This window comes from Lygodium microphyllum, chromosome 26 (genome assembly GCF_053477565.2).
Source record: "Lygodium microphyllum isolate KBCC chromosome 26, Lygodium_microphyllum_v1.1.10, whole genome shotgun sequence".
NCBI lineage: Eukaryota > Viridiplantae > Streptophyta > Polypodiopsida > Schizaeales > Lygodiaceae > Lygodium > Lygodium microphyllum.
The window spans coordinates 48801328-48825584 of record NC_141160.1 but is presented as its reverse complement, the minus strand read 5'-3'; positions in this window follow the sequence as shown (position 1 = coordinate 48825584).

Genomic DNA, 24257 nt, shown 5'->3' with positions numbered 1-24257 from the left:
AGCATTCAACATTGCTGTTTGCATTTTGGCTTCTTTGCCATCCACCACGACCTCTTTGGCTCCCCCTGCCTTTAGAGTTACCACGTCCTCCTCCATAGGACTGGTTTTCTTGAGTTTGCTGTATATTCTGATTTCTATCACAGCCTCCAGATCGGCCTCCTCTACCTCTACCTCTACCTCTTCCAGCATTTGAGTAGAAGACAGCTTCTTTTGAAGTTCCTCTTGAAGAAGATGCACCACCATTTCTCTGCTCCTCAGAAATTAGAAGAGCAATCAACTCCTCAAAATTAGGAAATCTTTCACGGATGGAAATGGATGTTCGAAACTATGCATAATCCTTTCCTAGACCATTCAAGGTCACAGAAACTAAATCATCATCTTCCACTGGTGACCCAATGGAAGCAAGTGCATCTACAATCTTCTTTACCTTCATGTGGTAGTCATTGATGCTCATACTTTCTCTTTGCACATTGTGCAACTCTTGCTTGAGCTGCATTTTCCTGGCTTGCGTATTTGTGCTATACATTTTTGACAAAGTATCCCATGCCTCCTTTGGCGTACTTGCATCTTGAATATGCACAATCATAGAGTCTGAAATGCTGATAGACAGCCAGTACATAACTTTTCTAGCTCTCTCATGCCATGCTTTAAATGCCTGCATTTGCTGTTGATTGGGAACATCAGGAAGAACTGGTTCTTCTTCATTTCCTGCAACGGATTCCCAATATCCTTTTCCCATAAGGAAATTCGTCATTTTAAACTTCCATGCTTGGAAGTTGTTCTTGTCAATCTTTTCAGTGACAATCTGTGAAAGAGAATCAGACGCCATTACAGAACACTGCAAAAAATTCTGTCACTGCAAAGAACACAGCTTCAGCCTCACAAGGGAAAATCTGCAAAACTGACGAAAGTGGTATTTGACCACACAGTCACTTCCTAGTGACGATTTTGCATCAATAGGCAACAAGGATGATTCTGTAACTCCCAATGTCTCTGTGCACAGGCATACAATGCAATTTCTATAGTAACTTTTCACCGACCTGTAGAACAGTGGTCGCACAGCATAAAACAGGGCCTTTTCTTGAGTGCGTGCAGAAAACTTCCGCCTCCAAAAAAGGCCCCGAAATGGCCTCAAATTAAAAAAACAAAGCAACCAACGGGCTAAAGCCCTCTCCCATAGCATATACTACCCTCTTGCTACACCGCAAAGGGCGTCTCAATCTGAGACAATGCACTCTTGCACTTTCCGGCTGTGCTACTTGCAGAGACTTGCTCCCAAAATAGAAAAATGAAAGCAACACTGGTCCTCTTACCAGAACACCGCGAACTTGGTTTGCTTTCTTGAGCTCCTTACCACGAACAAGGCTCTGATACCATGTCAAGATTGTGGGAGAGAAGGAAGGAGTCTCACTTGTAGCTTTCTTGCTTGCACAATGGGGGAATACACACAAAGGTGGAGGCTGAAAACAGTTTTCCTCTTCTTAGTTTTTGTGTAAGCCAAAGAGAACTCTTGTTCAAAGAAATAGAAGAACCCTATATATGGGTCTCAAACCAAACTCAACTAAATAGGTGGCATACTAACTGAGCCACGAACTAGAGTAGATAAGGATTGCTATCATCTAGCTATTATTCATGGGCGGTGTACCAACCGCATCTGCAACTAACAAGTCGGTGACATAAATGCACAACGGTCACCCTGGCATATCACGAGTGGAGCTCGATATCTCAACACCTCCAGCACAAATGAACGCTTAAAGCTGGTACAAGCAAAAAATGGTCCATACGAATTCACATCCAAACGGAATGCGACGGTTCTTAGTTTTCTACAAGTTTCCATACTGGACCCACTTACAGATTAACCACTTGTTGGATCCCTTGCATATTTTCAAGAATGTGGGTAGCTTACTATGGGACCACATCACAGGAAAGAGAGACACTGTAGGGGCACGAATGGATTTGAAGGAGCTAGGCAAGATGGAGGCACTTTGGCTATGTCGAGTGCTCATGGTTGCTGGATTCGCACGACATGTTTGTATTGCCGGCCCATTGTGAACAAGTGCATGAACTCATGTTTTTTTTAATTGTATTAAGACATTGTACATGTCACAAAAGTTAAATCTCTCTTGTACGAGATTTTGAATATGTAATTTTCTATCCAAATCCTCGACAACCGCGATGGTGGTACGTTGTAACTTCAGCTCCCCAAAGTGCGAGAGTATATGATCAAAGTAATGTTCCTAGCATAGATGAGGACAATATGCAAATAGAGGGGTTGATATTGCAAGGGGTGGAGGTCGATGAAATCTTGGAGCATATAGAGGAGACAAAATTGGGTAACAATGATGGAAATAGAGGAGTCCAAGAATTCTTTGAGAATGAGGTCGGCTCATCCTTTTGTGGTGACCTGTCTATTGACCTTCCAGTGTATGCAGAGTTGTGTCAAGAGATTGACATGGGACCATAGGGTACTTCATACTTGGAGCATCCACCTACTCAATTTGTTGACAAATCGTTCATCAGGGTACATAAGATATGTGTTTTAAGTAAAATAATTTTTTGAAGATTTATATTACTGTGATTTGCTTGATGAATTATGCTAACATCAATTTTTGTCTGTGCATGTGGCCTTTATAGATATTAAGATCCACACGATGAGTCGAGGGATGAGTGACAAGGAGCTATAGGAGATCTTCACACCTATGTCTCCAGATCAGATGGCTCAATTCAGAGATATGGCGGACCTGGAGCTGTCTCTGACACCATCAAGTTGTTCTCTTAGATCTACCTTGGTTCCCTCTGATGCTTTGGTTTCTAGTAGATGAGGTTGATGCTCTAGACTTGGGCGCCCAACGATGGAGGGAGTGGTTCTGGAGGATGCTGCAGAGATGTGGATGTAGTGAGCCCACGGTCGGCTCGGGATATAGGTGCTAATCCTCGCTCTCCTATAGGTTTGAGAGAGCGTGTGTCATGTGGTTGTTGTGGAGGTACCAATGCAGTGTCTCTGTCTCGTCATTCTGCTAGATTTGCATCACCTATGGGATTTCTCACACCTACGGGGGCGTTGACTCTAATCACTCCAACCTTTGCTCAGTCGTCTGTAGGTGGCACCCCTATGGGTGCTACTCCAAGAGGTACTACCCACGTAGGTACACCAGATGTATAGGGGTCTCCTAAATATGCCCAAGAGCGTAGTTGCATGTGGAGATGACACATCTTAGTATGGATACCTTGTAGATGATAGGACAAGAGCCATCATCATGAAGGATGAGGGGATGAGGGTGATGGCTCATATGAGAGAGTTGTGCCAACAAGTTTTTCGGCACAACATCTTGGATCATTGAAAGAACATACCAAAGGGAAGCAAGGACTACATAGTCTCATCCTTTCATGAGGAGTTTTAGTACCCGCCGCAGTAGATAGGTTTTCCATAGAGGCTGGATGATGGAGTGTATGTGTGCATATATGTCACACAGACATCGAACGCAGGCAAGGCACTTAAGAGTGGGGTCTCAAAGCCTGAGTGGCTAGATGCAAATGACTAGTGCTGACTCAGGAAGGAGCCTACAGATTCTCCAAGACTTTGGAGATAGCAACGCGAGGCAGCAAGGGCACAATTGGAGGCAAGAGTGGTCCATCATCTTGGGAGTGGCAGCCACAAGACTTTTCTGGAGGACTTTGTAAGTTTTTCTTTTGTTCTGCTTATTGTTTTGCAATATCCCTTGTACTGACAATCATGTTTCTAGCAGTTGTATTTTGTTCTCTTTGCAACACTCCATTACAAATTGTGATCCCATCGGCATAGAGACTCGATATGCAGAGAGACATGGTCTCACTGCATTGATCGACCGATTGTATGGACACAGCAGCCTAGTAAGTCTGTCATCTTTCTTGTCCATAGTTACTAATTTTAATTAAAATGCATTATTTTATGGTGAACTAATGTGTAGTTGTTTCTTTTTTTGCAGAGTCTATTTGATGCTTCTTTGCAGCGGGATGAGCTTTCGGATGGCTAGGATCTATAACTCACCCTTTGATCCGTGGAGCACACATCCTCTTCTTTTTTGGTCATGTGATTCATGTAGGCATTTTCTATGCACTATGTTATTATCATCCTTTGTATCTTGCCATGATTATACGGTCACTTTCATTATGTGATCGTGTATTTATTTATGTATCAGTCTTATGGATTCAAGTACACTTTGCCTTTATTTTGATGAGCATTGTACATGTTACTGTAACTCTTTTGTATGGCCCAAATAAAGCACATAGCCCTGCCACAAAAAAAAAACCATGTTACCATCGTTATTAGCGTCGCAAATTGAGTGTGCATGTCGCTATTCGCATCGCAAATCGTCGCTATTAGCATCACATATGCGATGCTGATAGCGACACAAATATCAATGCATATAGCGATGATAATAGCGACTATTCTATGGTATCGCTTATACCAACATTTTTTGCGACGACGGAGGTTTATGAACATTTTTGTCACTTTGAATGTCGGTATGAGGCATGTATCTTGTAGTGTACTACTCACTCATGGATATCAAATAGTGGCGCATATTGTCACATGACCAATAAGAAAGGTCTATATAGTTCTATGAAATATTTTCAAGAATCCATCACTGTGATAGTTGGAAATGATGTAAAATGCCCTATTGAGGGCATAGTTATTATTTCCTTTATTACTGCAAATGGTGAACTAAAAAATCTTTCAAATGTATTATATGTTCCAAAGACTAAGAGAAATCTACTATCAGTTGCCTTTATAACTGATATTATTGACAATGCTTGCAAAGTTATTGTGACAAAAGAGAAAGAAGAAACAACTTGTATGAGCTAAGTGCTATATCCCATCACTAGTGTGGACATGAATAAACTTTGGCATGAAAGATTTGGTTCACATTGGTTTTGTAGTGTTGAAGGAGATGCACAACCAAGGTATGGTTGCTCATATCCCTACAATAAATTGAAATGAAGGAACCATGTAGAGCTTGTATGATGGGAAAGCAATAGAAAAATGTATTTCCACAAGAAAGTAAAAATAGAGCAAAGGATCCTCTACAGTTGGTCCATGCTGACTTGTGTGGTAAAATGCCTACAAAATTTTGGGAGGATCTTCCTATTTTATATTGATCATTGACAAGTATTGTAAGAAGATGTGGGTGTACTTCCTTTGTGAGATAAGGCTCGAGCTTTTGGTAAGTTTAAAGAATGGTTGAAACTTGTTGACAATGAAACATGACAAAGTGTGAAGAATTTTAGAACAAATGGTGGTGGTGAGTTCAACTCGAAGAATTTTGAAGACCTTTGCAAGAGCAAAGGGATTAAACCTCAGGAGAATGGCATTGTTGAATGCTGAAATTGTACCATTGTGGAAATGGCAAGGTGCATGCTCAAGGGCAAGGGATTGCCTAGCTAGTTCTGGGCAGAAGCTATTAATACTGCAATCTACATTCTCAATTGGAGTTACACAAAGGCTCTTAAGGGCAAAACTCCTCATGATACCTATTTTGGTAAGAAACCATCTATCTCACATTTTAGAACTTTTAGATGTGAATGTTATGCACATGTTCCAAATGATAAGAGAAACAAGTTAAATCCAAAATGTAAAAAATGTATCTTCTTGGGTTATAGTGATGAGCAAAAGGCTTACAAATTGTATGACCAAGAGGAAGAGAAGATCATAGCGAGTCATCGTAATGTAGTGTTCAAGGAGAAATCATATAGAGTGGAGGAGGAGAATATAAGTTCTTCCACTATATGATCCATCAAAGAATTAGTCCACTATGAACCTATCCCGAGAGTTGTCCCTGTTGTCAAGAAAGAGGAAGCATCATCTTCGAGTGATGAGAAAAAAGTTCAACAACTTGTAATCATGCCACTGGAAAAGCCATCTCCATGATGGGTGAAGCGGCTCTATGATCATAGTAATCATATGCCTATCACACTTAAGACAAAGGCAAACAGACCAAGGAGATTGCTAAGAATAGAGGAGAAAATAAAGGATTTTGCTCACATAGTTAATATGGCTATGATAGCTGAGATTATGAGAGCAGTAAAGGAGCCACAAGACTTGGAAGAAACACTTGACAATTGAGCATGGAGAGCAACTATGCAAGGTAAGTATGATAGCATAATGAAGAATGACACTTGGGAGCTACCAGATCATCCAGAAAAAATGAATATTATTAGTGCATAACAAGTGGATCTGGAAGGTAAAGTACAACTGATGGGGCAATTTAGAAAAGTACAAAGTTAGATTAGTTGCAAAAGGATTTTCATAGGTTGAAGGCTTTTATTTTCAAGAATAATTTTCTCCAACTACTAGAATGACCACTATTGGCACAGTACTTGTAGTAGCCTCCCGAAAGAAGTGGCCAGTTTACCAAATGGATGTCAAATCAGTGTTCTTGAATGATGAATTTAAGGAGGAGATGTACGTGGCTCAACCACCAGGGTTTGAGGCCCCCCATTTAGAGAACAAAGGGGGCTTCTCACCTCCATTTTTTTCTTACTTTATACAACAAGTCCCTTTGAGAGAGATTGTGAGTGATAAGAAAGGGATTGTGTTTGATTGGTTAGAAGCCATTTCAATCTAAGCATTTTTTAAGGCTTAAAAGTTTAGCTGGAGATGGAAACATTGTACCTACTAACTTAAAGGATGAGCTAAGTATATATGGGCTAGGAAAGCCATTGGATATACCAAGTAGAGCTTGGTTTTAATATCTTTACAATAAAAGTGTATTGGTAGTGGAGATTGTATTATTATTTATGGAGCATTAGTTCCACCTTATGGTGTTGAGGAGGTGCTAATTATAGAGCATATGTATGGCCCCTATGGTCAAAATCCTTTACCAGTTAATATTGATGGAATTAGCAAGATGTAGGAGGCATGCTCCAATGTATAAGAAGTCAGTTGGTTTTTGGGTGCATGCATCTTCTATTTGATATGGATCCCTTAGTTTGTGCATGTGATTGAAATCCTTTATCAGTTATTAAGACAAGAGCAAAAGTTTCATTGGGGAAGGCAACATACAAAGTCTATTCAAAAGCTAAAGAAGTTGTTGAATTCTACACCAACCTTGAAGAATGCATATTAATTTGATGGAAGGTCTATCATCCTCATTGTTGATAGCCATATGGGTATTGAAGGGTTATTTTTTATTTAGAAAAAATTCACAGATAAGGAAATTATTAAATAGGCCTTGAACGCACGTGATGTAGACGATATACATATAGTAATTCCTCGAGGGGATAGGATGATGCTGAAGGGAATAGATATGCTATTAGATTCAGAGCAAATGTGCTAAAGGAGAGGCAACAGAGGTGTCCACAAGTAAAGAGGGAGCTTTGGGAAGTTGTTGGAGCTCTTAAATGTGATACATAGAGTATTTAATGGGTGCTCATGTAGTGGTAGAGATAGATTATATACCATTATTAGGTATGATAACAAGTCATGCTACTCTTGTCATTGCCATGTTACATTGGTTAATGTATATTAAGTCACTCAATCCTAATTTACAAAATTTTATAGGGAGGAAGAACCTAATGGCTGATATGTTATCATGAACATGCTATGAAGATAAAGTTGGTATGATTGATGAAGATGAAGAGGAGGAGTTTTATACTAAAATGATGAAATTGTAGCAGGGGCTTATTGTACGACTACTTTATATGTAGGTACATGTGTTTTAAATTCTTGTATAACTATCATAAATGCTCAAACATCAATAAATTCAGTAAGTACAACATGCACAATACTTTGGACATATTGTTAGTGAGAAAGGGATACAAGCTGACCCCAAGAAGGTGCAATGTATAAAAGATTGGCCAACACCTACTACTACTCTACTTCTCTTAGAGGATTTCTTCGTTTATCTTCATTCTATTGTCGATTCATCAAGCATTATGCAGCTACTGCAGCTCCTTTGACTGACTAGTTGAAGAAGGAAGCTTTCTTTTGGGATGCTCTTGCAGGTGGTAGCTTCAACCAGTTAAAGGAACTCCTTACTTTCGCTCCTATTCTAGTATGCTCAGATTTCTTGAAAGAATTTACCATACAATGTGATGCCAGTGGCAGAGGCATTGGGCCTATTTTGTTATATGAGCATGGAGTGATTGCCTTTGAAAGCAGTAAGCTTATTGATAAAGAAATGGCCATGAATGTTTATGACCAAGAGATGTTGGCTATCTTGCATGCAATAAAGAAATGGAACCATTATTTGTATGGTAGTCGATTCAAAGTCCACAGTGATCACAGGGTTCTTAAGTATTTCCTTACTCATTCCAATCTTACTCCTAAGCACTGTAGGTGGGTAGCTACACTGCAAAAATATGATTTTGACATCACTCATACAAGAAGTAAAGACAATATAGTAGCTGATTCTCTTTCTCGTATGTGGGCTTGCCAAGTTTCAACAATGATTGAACTACATAGTGATTGGATTGAAGAACTACAAGAGTCTTATCTTTTGAATGAATAGCTTAGCCATATTTTTCAAAAATTATAGCAAGGTCTCATGGAAGAAAACTCTCATTATCAGCTTAAAAATGGCCTTAATTGGTTAAATGGCAAGATTGTTATTCCTTCTACCTCTTCTTTTCCATGGAAAATTATGGAGGAACTACATTCTTCGACTTTAGTTGGACACCTTAGATTTTTCAAAACCTGTGACAGGATCAGAAAAAAGTTTTTATTGGAAATCGCTGTGGAAAGATGTCAAGGACTTTGTTATGAAGTGTATGCCTTGTCAACAGAATATGGACAACACCCACAAGCAGGTGATTTGTTGTAGCCACTACACATTCCTACAAGCAAATGGATGCACATTACCATGGAATTTATTACTAGGTTGCCTACTACCAAGAAGGGATGGAATAATATATATGTGGTGGTGGATAGACTCACCGAGGCAGCCCATTTCACTCCACCCAAGACCCAGTTTACTGCTTCTCAAGTGGCCAGTTAGTTCATGGAGCAAATTTTTAGACTACATGGATTACTGCAGGTAATTGTTCATGATAGAGACTCAAAGTTTACGAGTAACTTTTGGCAAGTGGTATTCACATCTATGGGCACTAAATTGGCTCCTTCAATGGCCTATCATCAACAAATTGATGGACATACAAAAAGGGTAAATAAGTGGTTGGAGACTTATCTTCTCCATTTGTGCTATGATGTTCAAAATTCATGGGATTCTTGGTTATACTTGGTTGAGTTTGCCTACAACAACTCTACTCATGCTAGCATTGGAGTTTTGCCCTTTGAGGCTATGTATGGTTATAAGGTGCTCTTGCCCACAGTCATCTTTAATGAAAGAATCAACCCTCATGGAAAAGAGGAGTTGGAAAGAATGCAAACCATTCTTTAGCAGTGTAAGATGAATCTTAGGAAAGCTCAAGACCAAATGAAGATGTATACTGATGAGAAGAGGCGGCCTTTAGAGTTTCAAGAACGAGAATTGGTCTTATTGAAGGTGCCCAAGTCTAGCTACTCTACTTTGAAAGATGGATCTAGTAACAAGCTTGCTCACCGATTTTATGGCCCCTATCGGATCTTAAAGCACATTGGAGACTTGGCATACAGATTGGAGCTACCCTCTTTCAAAAAGATTCATAACGTCTTCCATGTTAGTCAGCTCAATCCTTTCTATGGTGATCCAGTTCATACAATTGATGAGCTGCCACTTATTGATGAAGAAGTTCTTATTCAATGCATTCTAGACATTGTCATAGGTCAGCATGAGAAGAAGCTTCGATCTCGTTCCATCATTGAATATTTGATCAAATGGAGAGATTTATCACCTGAGGAAGGTTCTTGGAGGCCTGATTCTATATTAGATGAGTTTCCTTTCCTAAGGGACACATTGGTGACTAAAGCCTACTGCCTATGGAGCTAGTTTTGGTGCAAACAAGGACATGACAACACATTGTTTTAGAATAGTTTTTATTGTGCCTAATTTTCAAAATTAAGCTACTTACATAGGTTCAAAGTACTCTTCAAGAGATAGGTTTTGACATGTGGCACACCTCATTTGGACACTTCTAGTAAAAGTTATGGCATATTTGGTCCAGTAGGGTTTGTTTACACAACAAGCTGTCTACTTCATTTGGGCTCATCATTTGAAGAATTTATGGCTCTATATACCTTTAAAGCATTCCCGATTATGTATATAGCTGAGGCTTACTATTGTTCTTTCATTATAGTCCATATGTCAGTCATCTTTCATTCATTTTTCCATTTGTAAAGCTATAAAACAGAGTAGTACTCTGTTCTATCCATCCTTTTCCAATCTTTCTACGTTTGTTTTTTAGGGCAAAAACCTTTGGGATGGGCTAGATTGTAAGAAGCTAGGAAGAATAAGAATTTATTGTATATATAATACTAATTATATGCTATGTCACACTGACATTGGTATAAAAGGAGAGGACATATCATTTTTTCCTATCTTTTGACACATTAATACATTATTATCCTTCTTCTCTCACCTTGCTCACAGCTTCAATGGCTTCTTTCTCGTTTCTATCTTTCTCTCTCCTCTTCACTCTATTTCTCTCTCTTCTGCACTCTTTCTTCTCTCTTCTATAGTCTTCTCTCTCCTTTTTCTCTCTCTCGAGTCCTCTTCTTGACAACTTCCACGAGTGAATCATGTTCCATCAATAAATTGATGTATGCAACTTATATACAAACTCTAGGTGAAGAGTATTCGAGACATTCCTAGGGATGGCATCATGCCTCAATCTTGTAAAGCTATTGAAGTTGCGGATGTAATTAGAACCTTTCTCCATAACTAAATGTAGCCATAATTAGTTAAGCAACTTATCAACAACCATTTCTTTTCTAACAGAGATCAAACTAAACTTTCCATAGAATTTTCAATTAGTTAAACAAATTATCAACATCCATTTCTTTTCAAACAAAGATCAAACTAAACTTTCCATAGAATTTCCAATAAATTTGAACCTTCCTATGGAATAATTTAGTGATTTCCATTCAGCCACAAAAATCAAGCATCAAATTCAATTTAACTTCATGCATGCAAACGCACCCCTTAACATAACTAAGTTTTTAAAAATAATTCAACTTGAAAAAAATATGAAAGAATAACTTCCTATTCATTGTTCTTTCACTATCTACTAGCTACTAGAAATATAAATGCCATTCTGCAAATCTATAAGAATATCACTTTTTAAACATAATTTCTAAGCTATAACAATAAAATATTAAATATTTAATGAGATAGCTAATTTAAATATGTTTAAGAGTTTAATCAGTTTAAAATAATATTTGTAAGATTTTTCTAAGTTATAAGATTTTTTTTCTTTTTAAAAAAAGTATTTCCAAGTAGTATAACAAGAGTAAGTCTCTAATTACTAATATAATTTTGAAGTATAATGTATTTTATTTCTCTAAGTTTTTCTATTATTATCTAGTTAACTATAATTCATAAGCTAAATAAAAATATTTTCAAGGAGGAGGGGTAGGTTGTCTTTATTTATTTGTTCATAAAGGGAGACTCTCTTTTTTTAAATACTAAGGAGGATTTTTTGTTTTTAAATTATGTTTAGAAAGAAAAAAATATATCTATTGCTTTTAAAGAAAAATTTTAACATTTTTACCTCGATTTTCAAAATGAAAGGGGAAAGAGGCAAGAGGGCCAGGGTTTGTGACACATATTCCCTTCTTTTTTTGAAAAAGGAGGAGGAAAACCGAGAAGGGGATACCTTTGTGGGGCATGCTTGGGGAGGGAGAGCCTTATTCTTAAGGCTTCCGTTAGCCTTTATATAATGATTTTTTTCTTTAAATTATTATTTTTCCACACACACACATACACATGTATGTATGTATGTATATATAAAATACCAAAAAGAAAATTAAGAAGTAAATTTTGAAAAAAATCATTGAAATTTACTAGAATTTTGAATTAAAATCACACTCTGTAAATGATTCTTAAGGCATAAAGAAATTTTTTAAATTTATCAAAAAATAGATATAATTTGAGATAATTTTAAAAAATAATAATAATTAAATTAATTTAGGAAAATTTTTAATAAACTAGAATGACTCAGGAAAATTAATAATAAATTATAAAAAGTTGGTAACTACTGATGTCAAATTAAGAGGAATTTATAATAATCTGAATATATTAAGAATATTTTAAAGAAATAGAAATAATTTATTTTAGCTAGCAAAAATCATATTTAAATCATGATTGAATATTTTAAGCTAATTGAATTGAGTTTAAAATCATTCAAGCTTCTATGAGGACGTGTGAATATGTAGAAATACAAAAACTCATGGTTAAGCAACCTAGGGGTGAAAATAGGATTGATCACACAATTGGCTAAAGAAAAATAGCTATCTTACATAAAGATTGCTCTTGCCTATCTCAAAACAATGGTTTTAGTGGTGGATAGTTTTGATACGTCTTACTTCACTATTATCAATGGATGTAAGACTCTCAGAGGGTTCACTATATATATATATATATATATCCTCTATATAACATGTGTTCATGGCCTATTTATAAATATCCTAATCTATGAATTTTTCTTGAATAAAATATAACCCTTTTTTATTCAATCTGTAAGTAATCCCCTTTATATGACATCCTTCTATAAGTGAAAATTTTATAAAAAGGGTTTTTTTATAAACCCCTTATTTTGAACTCACGTTATATATACATATATTGATGAGTGACACCCTCCCCCCCACGCCGAGGTCAGACTAGTGTTTGGAGATGATGTATGCTAAGATTAACTTCTACATATGTAGAGAAAGAGGCTAACACTACTATTCATAGATTTTTCTCCATGATCAATCTTTGCTCTATACTTGAATAAGGCTTTTTGCTATCCCCAAACATTACTTTTTGTTGATTCTTTCCATATATCTTGTTCTATTACTGTAACAGGTTGCAAGATAAATATTTGGGGCTAGAAAAAGAGTAGTTTGGGGACCTAGAATATTTACATGTATAATGAAATACCAAGCCTTTGAAAAAGAGAAGGCTTGGTATTTCACGAAACTGAGACGAAACGTTTGTATGGGATGCATAGGTTTTGGCCTATTCTCATGGATGTACATGATTGTTCTTCAATCAAAATACTTTATTTGATGCCCAAACTCATGTATACTACAAAAAGATGCATATTACTTGAATATATTTTTGTTTTTACTAAGCCATAGCCTCTATTGTTAGTTTATATATTGAAATACATGCAATATATGGCTTGGCTCAAGCTTATATGGCATAGTCATAATCTACAATTAGATTTCTTACATATATTGGAGTTTTGTTGTTTCACATGATCTTCTTCTACGAGATTGTTTCTCTATGTACTTTGAGCTCTTGTTATCAAAGTCTCTATGAATTTCAAACATACAAACTAAATACCCTGATAATGAGGAATGCTAAAAAAGGTTCATTTCTTAGTTTGAAATCAAATAAGCTCCTTATCCAATCTCAATAAAACTCAAATGCTCTTGTGATTGTATGTTCTAAACCTATATACCTTCTAGTTGTTCAAAAGAAAGCTTATCGATGTTTCATCTCTCAAGAGAATATGCAAAACTTTCAAGATTGTAGGGATGTAGTTATTTAAAAATTTTAGTAGTTTCTTAAGATAATGTAGCATAATTATGATTTTTGTATATAGTGCAATTAAGATATATTTTACTTTACACTTACTTGTCCACAATGACTATCTCTCCAATTGAAGATGGTTGGTTTGCTCCATGTTGTTCCTACCTCCTTGTAGATTTTGTAATATGTGGTAATTCACACATCTTTGTATGTCCATTGCCCTTGGATCTGTGGATGCATTATCTATATGTCAATTATTTCTCTCAAGGGATGCTCCAATGAATGTGGGCACCTACCTTTAGTGAACTTAGTTTTGGAATAGAATCACTCTAAAGTTTTAGCTCATGCTTCTAACATTTACTAAGTGAGGAAGAACCTCATTCTCTACATCTCTTTTCATCCTTCATTTTCTACATCTTTCTTTGATACCTCTACCTATTGATATTCCTTAGGAGTTAAATATACTTCTTTGATTTCCTATAAACAATTATCTCATTATTTTCCTATCTATCTATCCTTGTTGACCAAACAACCCACATCAACTCTTGAAAAAAATGAATTGGAGCTAATTGAAGGAATGCAATTGCATAATCAACTCAATGATGAAGTATAGGAGTACCAAATAGCCCACATCAACTCCTATACTTTTGTTTCAAGATTCTCATACTACCCACATTCATATGTTCACTCATTTCTTACTAGATTCTAGCATTTTTTAACTCCACCTATCTCTTCTTTTAAGACTCTAGTTCCTTCAACCTTTCCTATCCATTCTGTCACTCTAGTAATATATATTTGTTTCTCATTTCATAATGTTTTAAGCCTAAAGTATTATTCATTTTCTGACTTGTCTCATTCCCTTATTCATCAACTTTTCCTAATGCCACTTTTTTTCTCCACCATGCTCCACAATTGGTTATAGATTATATTAGGTTCAATGGATATGTCGATTGTCTCTAATCAAGAGCTTGCATGGTTATTTGATACATCAAGTTATAAATGGAAAATGATTTATAATGTTTGGGATTCTCCCTCTTATTGTCGCAACAACTAACTCTAGTTGTATTGAGTATAGGTGCATTAAGTGGATCTATAAATTTGACTTGTCACTGATTCCTGTTGGTCATGAATCATCATTATCATGGAGTTGGAGTTTTGAAGCTAGTACAATCCTCATATATCAATACCAACAATATTGATATCAATTCCACACAATGAATTTACAATTATAAAAATGTTGGCCATGGGCGGGCTGAATGTTTTTGAGGAACCTTCAAAGTAAAAATTTAAGAGTAGAAGTGACAATAAATAGAGATTTGATTTTAGAAGCCAACTTTTTTTGCATAGGTTGTGTACAAGAACAATTGTTTTTACATTTCAAAATGTCACTTTTTGAGCTCCTATGTGTGGTAGTTAAAGTGTGAACGCCTTGCCCATAATATCTTGGCTCTACCACTAGGTGAAGTACCAATCTTATGTTGAAGAATCAAAAGTAACCATTATAATCCAGAATTTTTCTCAAAATAACTTATGCCCTCATCTCATGACATCAACACCCACTTGGATTTGAAGATTAGAAAAAGTAAACTTCCCTGAATCAAATTTCTTATGAGGCCCTTTTTGAGTCCATATTTCTCCCAATGGATGAAACTTTCTCTCCAAAATTATTGAGATCTCCTCAAAAAGTAAAATATAATGTTTGCATTCATCATGACCCTTTTTTATTCCATTATCCTTGATGTCGATATCTTCATCCTTACAAGGCACCGTTTCATCTATTTTCATCTTGTATTGTTAATCATATGTTGGCAATAGTAGTTGAAATCTAAAGAAGATTGAAATTCTTATATATGTCATGCATATATTTTCTTTCTTTTAATGCTCAACTACTCTAGCATTATATGAGGGAATAGTGACAACATCCAATCCTCATACGGAGTTGGCATTTCTCATAGTATAAGGATAGGAAGGAAAATGTAACTATAAGCTATAAAGAATATTGAATTTGAGAAATTTGTGAAATTGCTAACACAGGTTCAATATCTATGAGAAAGTGAATCTCTCATGCTTATGTGGATCAAATGATGTAGCATGCCTCCTTTTGTAAAGATAGTATGCTAGATCCCACCTCTCCTTGGAAATGTTCTCCTAGAAGGAAAATTATGCCTAATCATTATTGTCTAGAATATTTATTTTTCATACCAATTGAAATCCATATGCTTCCTTTATCTTAAGTACACACTATGATCTCCAAGTTTTTTTCCCTAGGCTACTATAAGAAATGATTATTTATTAATTTGATCAAATCATTTGTGAGTTGTAAAGATATCTTTATCGAGGAGCTTGTCTCTCCTAGAGATGGGCTTGTCCTTCTAAGATTTTGTGGAATCACAAAGCCCAAAGGTGGTAGGAATATCAACCCTAACTTATGCATATTTTATTTCCTCAGGTGGCACTTCAAACGCTTTGGGATGACTACATTTTTGCATCTATAAGGGTGTTTCATTTGACACATGATGGATTGAAGACCTAAAAGTTTTTATCTTGGAACTACCAAACTTGGGTGTGATTTTGAGTATTACACACTGGAATCCTCGGTAGTGTAGCTGTCACTTTGCTCTTGCTACTTTTCTTCTTGATGAATGTCCTCCTAGTCCTCTAACCCTAATGGTCCTGAGGCTATTCTAGATTATTCCATTATTTCCTAATATTCTTGCTTTAATTATTTTCATTAGTTGGGATACTTGTCATCTTTGACCATGATAATTTCTCTTATATACATGGTTTATTCACTATTCGGGTGATCCCATAATAAAAATATTAGCCAATATTAGCAATTACATATGTCAAAATTTTGTAGCATTAGTCTTGTGGAAAAAAGCCACATTTTTGGCAATTTGGACCCTCTATAAAAAATTCAATTTCTCATAGATGAGAAAAATTAAGAAGAAATGGTTTTATTAGAAATTTAATCAACACAAGACAATAGTTGGAAAAAAAAGGGGTCAAAGCATGCTAGTGACTGTAAATTTTTATGTTTAGATTTGCGATCATTTTTGCAAAAAAGTAAAAACTTTAAATAATTCTAATCAAAACTATCTCAAAAGAAAATTACTAAAAATTTCATTGGAGCCCCAAGAGAGACACCAAGGAAAAGGGGTTTCTACTGTAAGAAAATCTATATTGTAACATCAACAAGCTTTTGTTTCATTCTTTAGGGAACCATAACAAGGAAAAGAACACAACTAGCAAGAAATCTTCATGCAGCATGATAGAAACAAACTCCCATGGCTTTAACTTCAACAAAATCCATCATTTTCTTCATATTCTTCATAGAATTCATCAACCAACAAAGATAACACAAAAGAAACACCACTTTGAATGGAAAAATAATCACCTATGATTCATCTTCATTGTCTTCATAGTTTTCTCTCACAGTCTCTCATAAATAGATACATTGTTTTGCATAGAATTGACTATCTCTGACTCTCTCTTTCTCTCTCAATCGATAGTACATCATCTCCTCACTAGAATGCTCAAAAATCACTCATAATAATCCTTCTTTGGTCGTGGATGCCCCTTCCAAAAGGTGTGTCTGATATGAAATTTCACCAGAGCCAGTACAGTGACTCTTCATAACTCATTACTATCACTTCACTCCAGTCTTCACTTAAGTCTTCAACTGCTATTTCTTTGAATTTCTTGAACTCTTTTGAACTTATATACATCTATTTCCAAGGCTAGAAAACTTTCTCAATATCATATATACATTCCACAAAACACTTACAGAGGCATACAGAACAGAACAGAAACAGAAATAGAGGCTCTATGGAAGCTCAATAGAAGGTTATAGAAGGCTTCATAGAAGGTTAACAAAAAGCATCAAAACCACATAACTCATACTAAAACCATTCTAAACCATCAAAAATAATTCAATGAGCTTGCAAAAGATCTCAACTTCCATAAATCATTAATCCATACTTCATACAGAAGAAAAATAGAACAAAATAGAAGCTAAACAGAACCAATGAGAACCTCACCAGAACCTATCATATCATCCTAGAGCCTCATATTTCTACTAAGAATCATCATGAGATTCCAAAACATAATCAAAATCATCCAAAAAACTTTCAAACACTTCCAAAACAACTACTCATCACTCAAAATCAATCAAAAATCAACCATTCAACCTTCAAAAATAACAAAAATCAGCCAAAAAATCTAGTCATTTTAGCCTTCAACATATCCCCACACTTGAAAAGGGAAGCGTCCTCGCAACCTAAGAAAAAGAAAATATAAGTTCATTAAATAGCTCATATAATTGATCTTCAATATCAATCTTTACGAAAACTCCATCCAACCACTACCCCAACTTATCACCTGTATCTAAAAAAGGATACAACAAAATGAAAACTCTTTATCCATTAACACTTCTTAAAATCAACAAAAAAAACAAACTGGTAAAGGATATAAGAAGTATTTTGTTGAGAGAGAGAGAGAGTACGAGAGAGATACACAAGACATGCTCCCAAAGAATAATTCATATTGATGTAGAGTTAGTATATATAGGTGAGACCCAAGTCAAGTGAGAGATGATATATATAGTTGTAACATCCCCACTCAAACAAAGGTCTCTGGCTGCGAGTGAAAAAACCCTTGGGGAGAACAAGGGAAAAACCCGAGCCCCTACACATACCTATGATACAAAAATGATTTACTATAAAGTTTTCTTGAATACAATGATACATGCCTCAATCAGTGAGACAAGAACTTGGAACAATACCAAGTTCATGTCTTAATGAGCTAAAGCGAGCTTCACTAAGAGCTTTTGTGAAGATATCTGCAACCATTTGATCACTGGGAAAATGCTCCACCATAATGGAACCTTTCTTGACTTCATGTCGAACATAATGATAATGAATAGCAATATGCTTTGATTTACTATGTTGTATATAGTCTTTGGTAAGACTAATAGCACTTTGGTTATCGCATAGAAGAGGTGTACTAGATGATGAAGGATGTCCCAAATCTGCAAGTAGTTGTCGAAGCCAAACTAGCTCGCGAGCTGCTAATGATGCAGCAACATATTCGGCTTCAGTTGTAGAAACCGCAACACATCGTTGTTTCTTGCTGGACCAAGAAACCAAACATCCATTTACAAAGAAACAATTCCCACTTGTAGATCGCATGGATAAGTGTGAACTTGCCCAATCAGCGTCTGTATATCCAATAAGGTCAAGAGAAGTTGAAGAAGATAAAGAAGAATCCTCTTGACGACGATAAATAAGACCAAATTCCTTAGTACCCTTGAGGTACTTAAGAATACGTTTTGCAGTACTCCAATGAATAGTGGAAGGGGAAGAAAGATACTGTCCCAAAAAGTTAGCTGCAAATAAAATATCTGGTCTTGTGTTTAAACCAATAAATTGAAGACAACCAACAAGATTAGCAAAAGGTTGATGAATGGCTGATTCTTCATTGCGTGTTGTAGATGTACCCTTGGTAGAGCTTGAAAGAATGGGAGTGTTAGCAGAGTGCGCATTTGTCAACCCAAACTTCTTAACAATATCATTAATAAACTTTGTCTGGCGAAGAAGAAGAATGCCTTGTTGTCGGTGTCGTTGAACTTGAATACCCAAACAAGAATGTATCTCACCAAGATCCACCATTTCAAATGCACTCGATAAAAGCTTCTTCATAGCATCCAAGAAAGCAATATTATTTGACACAAGAATAGTATCATCAACATATAGAGCAAGAATAATAAAATATTTATCCTCCCTTTTGATGTAAAGATTTGGGTCAGCAAAACATGCAACAAAACCTTTAGATGTGAGGAACTGATCAATCTTAATATACCAAGCACGAGAGGCTTGCTTCAATCCATATAATGCACGATGAAGTTGACATACAAGATGCTCCTTTCCTGCAATCATAAAACCTTCAGGTTGCTCCATATAGATTTCTTCTTCAAGATCTCCATTGAGAAAAGCCGTTTTAACATCCATTTGGTGAATTTCTAGATCAAATAGTGTTGCAAAAGCCAAAATCATACGAACAGTTGTGGAGCGCACAACGGGAGAAAATGTTTCTTGATAATCTACTCCTGCAATCTGTGAGTAACCTTTTGCAACAAGTCGTGCTTTGAACTTATCAAACGAGCCATCAGCTTTGGTCTTGGTTTTATAAACCCATTTACATTTGATAGGAACACGATTTGGGGGGAGTTCAGTAAGAATCCATGTACCTTTGGAGATTAAAGAATCGTACTCAGCTTGCATAGCTTCTTGCCATTGATTCCTTTGAGACGAATTGATAGCTTCCATATACGATATTGGATCCTCTTGGACAGACATAGCATCATCAAAGACATCATATTCAATAGAATAGAATCCATGCTCTATCTCAATAGGAAGATCAACATAGATCTCCAAATTTTCATCAATTTTCTTTGGAGGTGAAGGAGGTTTATGATCATCAGAATTAGTAGAATCACAAAGCAAGTAAGGAAATGCACTAAGCAAAGATTGTGTATCATCTGAAACATCTGACGACCATGTGCCACCCATAGTCTTCTCATCAAATATAGCATCACGACTAATGATAACCTTTTGAGAAGAAGGATCATAAAATTTGTAACCTTTGGAATGATCTGAATAACCAAGAAAAATAACCTTCAAACCTGGAGGATCCAACTTATGTCGAGTGTCCTTGGGCACATGAATATAAGCAATGCAACCAAATGTGCGAAAGTGAGAGACTGAAGGTGTCTTCCCTGTCCAAACTGTTATAGGAAGTTTACCAGCAGGTGCAGTAGTTGGAAGATGATTTTGAATAAAAACAGCTGTTAGAAGTGCTTCAGTCCAAAACTTTCGAGACAAACCAGAGTGTATAAGCATGCAACGTATAGCATTAAGAATCGTGCGATTTTTGCGTTCAGCAACACCATTTTGCTGAGGAGAATAAGGAACTGTAAACTCATGATGAATACCTTGATCCTTACAGAAGTCATCAAATAGATTGGATACATATTCACCGCCGTTGTCACTGCGAAGCGTCTTTATAGAGAATCCAGTTTGAAGCTCCACACTTATCTTGTATTGTTTAAATATAGATAAAGCCTCAGACTTATGTCGAAGAAGATAGACATGTGTGTACCGTGAGAAATCATCAATGAAAGTTATAAAATATCGATATTGAGACTTTGAGGCAGGAAAAGGACCGCAAATATCGGTATGAACCAAATCCAAGAGAGCACAGGAATGTGACGAAGTAGAAGTGTGGAAAGGCGAACGATGGTGTTTTCCAAGTGCACAGTACTCACATATTCCCATACGTGGATGAGATTTAAGATCCATACCTTGCACAAGACCATGACGATGAAGATCAAGAATTTTGGCAAAATCGGAGTGTGCAAATCGTTGATGCCATAATTTGCAATCTGCATCTCCAGGGGCAGTAACAACATTTGCAACTGTATCATTCAATGATAGCTCAAATAGATTACCATGTCGAGGAGCCACTGCTATAGTATGCCCGTCTTTCTCTATACGACATTGATTATGATCAAATCCAACAAACAAACCAAGATCAACTAGACGAGCAACAGAAAGAAGATTTCTTTGCAAATCTGGAACATGAAGAACTCCTCTTAATATTCTAGTGGATGAAACAGTCCCCAGATATAAATCACCCACTCCTTTGACTTGACAAGTCGTATCATCCGCAAGATAAACAAACTTCTTGACAGGAAGAGAATGATAATTGTGAAGCCACTGTGATTGGTATGTCATGTTTCCAGTGGCACCTGAATCAACGATGAATAGAGAACCATCATGAACATGAAGTACCTTTTCTGGAGAGATATCATAATGGACGAAATTGAGCTCCTGATGAGTATGATCATCATCAGTTGTAGTTTGTTGAACAATATAAGCTCGAGAACGTTCTTCATCATATCTGCGTTTATAACAACGACGAGATGGATGATCTGTGTGTGCACAATAATCACAAGGAGGAAAACTTTTGGACAAGCGAGGTTGCTTTGTAGTAACTCCATGCTCCTCATCATATTGACGTGCCCAGCAATCAGAAGCCACATGACCTTTCTTATCACAATAAGAACAATGTTTGTTAGGATAAGCAAGACGAGAAGATTTACTACCTGGATTAGGGCGTCCACCCTGCTGAAAACGTGAAGCAGGACGCTTGCGAGCAACAAAAGCAGCATCAAAATCCCTTTGTTCTCGAGTGACCAAAACAGCATCAGATTTTTCCAAATGATGCTCATGACGTTGAGAATATTCAATAAGAGATATACATGCTTTGTCAAAGTGGATATCATCCTTGTTAGACAAAATAGTGATGATATTGTCATATAAAGGATCTTTGATGGTATGAAGAAGTTGAGTAACAATCTGATTTTTAGCAACAGGAGCGCTGGCAGCACCAAGCTGATTGATAATGTCTTTAAAAGCCTCGATATAAGAGTGCATAGAGGTACCAACCTTATATTGAAGATTCTTCAAACAAGTTTGGAGATATAAAATTTCGGTGACCGATTTCTTCTCAAACGTTGAGATAAGATACTCCCAAATAGCATGAGAGGTTTCCAGATGAAAGACATCCAACATAAGTGAGTCAGGAAGTGCAGACAATATATAACGACGAGCCGCTTTGTCACGACGAATCCAATCAGTATGATCAATTTTCCATTGTTCAAATAATGAACCATCAGTAATCAGAGAATTGTTATTCATCACATCAATAGGTTGAACTGGGCAAGACAGGTTGCCCAAAACAATATCAAATAATTCGTCACCTTCAAGAATTAGCATCATCTTTGCTTTCCACCCAGGAAAGCCTTGTCCTTGGAAGAAGGGAACCGAACGTTGACCAGACGGATATCCATTAACAATTACGCAATTGGCCATGCCTGTATGTCGAGAGAAAACAAATAAGATGAGATCACAGAATCTGCAAACCATGATCAAGATGAGCGTAGTTGAGACGCATGACAATAAAAATAGGGATATGCACGTAAGAACGACGAAAAGTATTGAGTGACTAAAAAGAAAGCCCGAAATAGAGAGGCGTAACGTGCAAGACGAAACGACGCATATAAGAAAAGTGCTATTTCGATCGGAGCAAAGAACGTGAACGATAATAAAACATCGCTAAAAATAGCAAGATGTTTGCTTGTCGTAATCAACATCATTAACGAAGACGAGCGATTAATAAACTGTAATTGGGGATTAACGAACTGTAATTAGAAATACAGTTTTAAATAAAGAATCGCAGATTTGAGCAGAATTGCTGTCTTGAATCCTGAACTATCATAACTTTTGATCCAGAACTCCGATTGACAAGCGGTTTTGACAGGATTCGAGAGCACGATGAGAGCTACGCAGCTGGACCTGGTTTTGTTTTTAAAGACAAAATTAACTAATACTTCTAATTTGAACAAGTTCATGTATCAAATCATCACTTGTGCAAAGAATTCAATCAAGTATAAACAATGAAACAACTTATCTTCCTTGTTGTTGCTATGCATCCATAGCTCTGATACCATGTTGAGAGAGAGAGAGAGTACGAGAGAGATACACAAGACATGCTCCCAAAGAATAATTCATATTGATGTAGAGTTAGTATATATAGGTGAGACCCAAGTCAAGTGAGAGATGATATATATAGTTGTAACATATTTTCTGTCCATCCATCCATCAATCAGCTTCGCAATTAGGTCCATCTTCATCTTCAACTCCACTTGAGAGAAAAATAATACATATAAATACATTGACACTTGACACAAAACCAGGTAGTCTAAATGGCATATGTCCCCAACAAAAGAAGAGCAAATGAAAAGATTTTCATTAAGAAAAAAAAGATGATACAATCATGAAAACCCTCCTATGCTAAGCAGGATGAAGATGTTTCTTCTTTAATTGCATACTTAGTTTAAGACGTTCCAAGGCTTTGTTCTCATCTACAAAGTACCGAGGTACATTTTGGAGAAACTTGAGACAACACATCCTTTCTAGTAAGATGATAAACATGATGGGGAAGACCTATGCAAAGTAATTCAATACATCCATTTGAGCAATAGCTACATCCACATTTGGATCTTTGATCAACTGGGGGATGCTCTTCTGAGTATTCAAATGTGATTGATGATGCATGAAGAAAAGATACCAATAAAAATGAGCTGCAAGATGAACAATGGTATCCTCAGAAGTAACATGTACTCTAGCAAAATGAAGATAAGAATTCGAACATGCCATAGACGTATCCCAAGACCCTGGAATAAAAGGCCAGTTAAACACCAATCCTATCACAAAATCATGCAGCGTCCATTGTCGTCGACGAAGAATGCCATGATCATAGCTAGATGTATCCACCACTGTCTGGGAAGGAAGGTTAATGTAATCAGATGGAGAGGGCAATGGAATAAGAGGAGAAGATTGTAACGGAGGATAAGATAAGTCATAGAATGAGGGTAAATGAAGTGATAAGGACGGTGGAAAAGATGGAGAATGCATTAAAAAAGGTTTGAAGGGAATCTGCCCAAAAAATAGAGGGAATAGGAATGGTAGAAAGAGGTTCAAAAGAGGTAGGAGATATGGTGGGATTAGCAATAAAAGGAAAAATGGTAAACACATGAATGTGAGG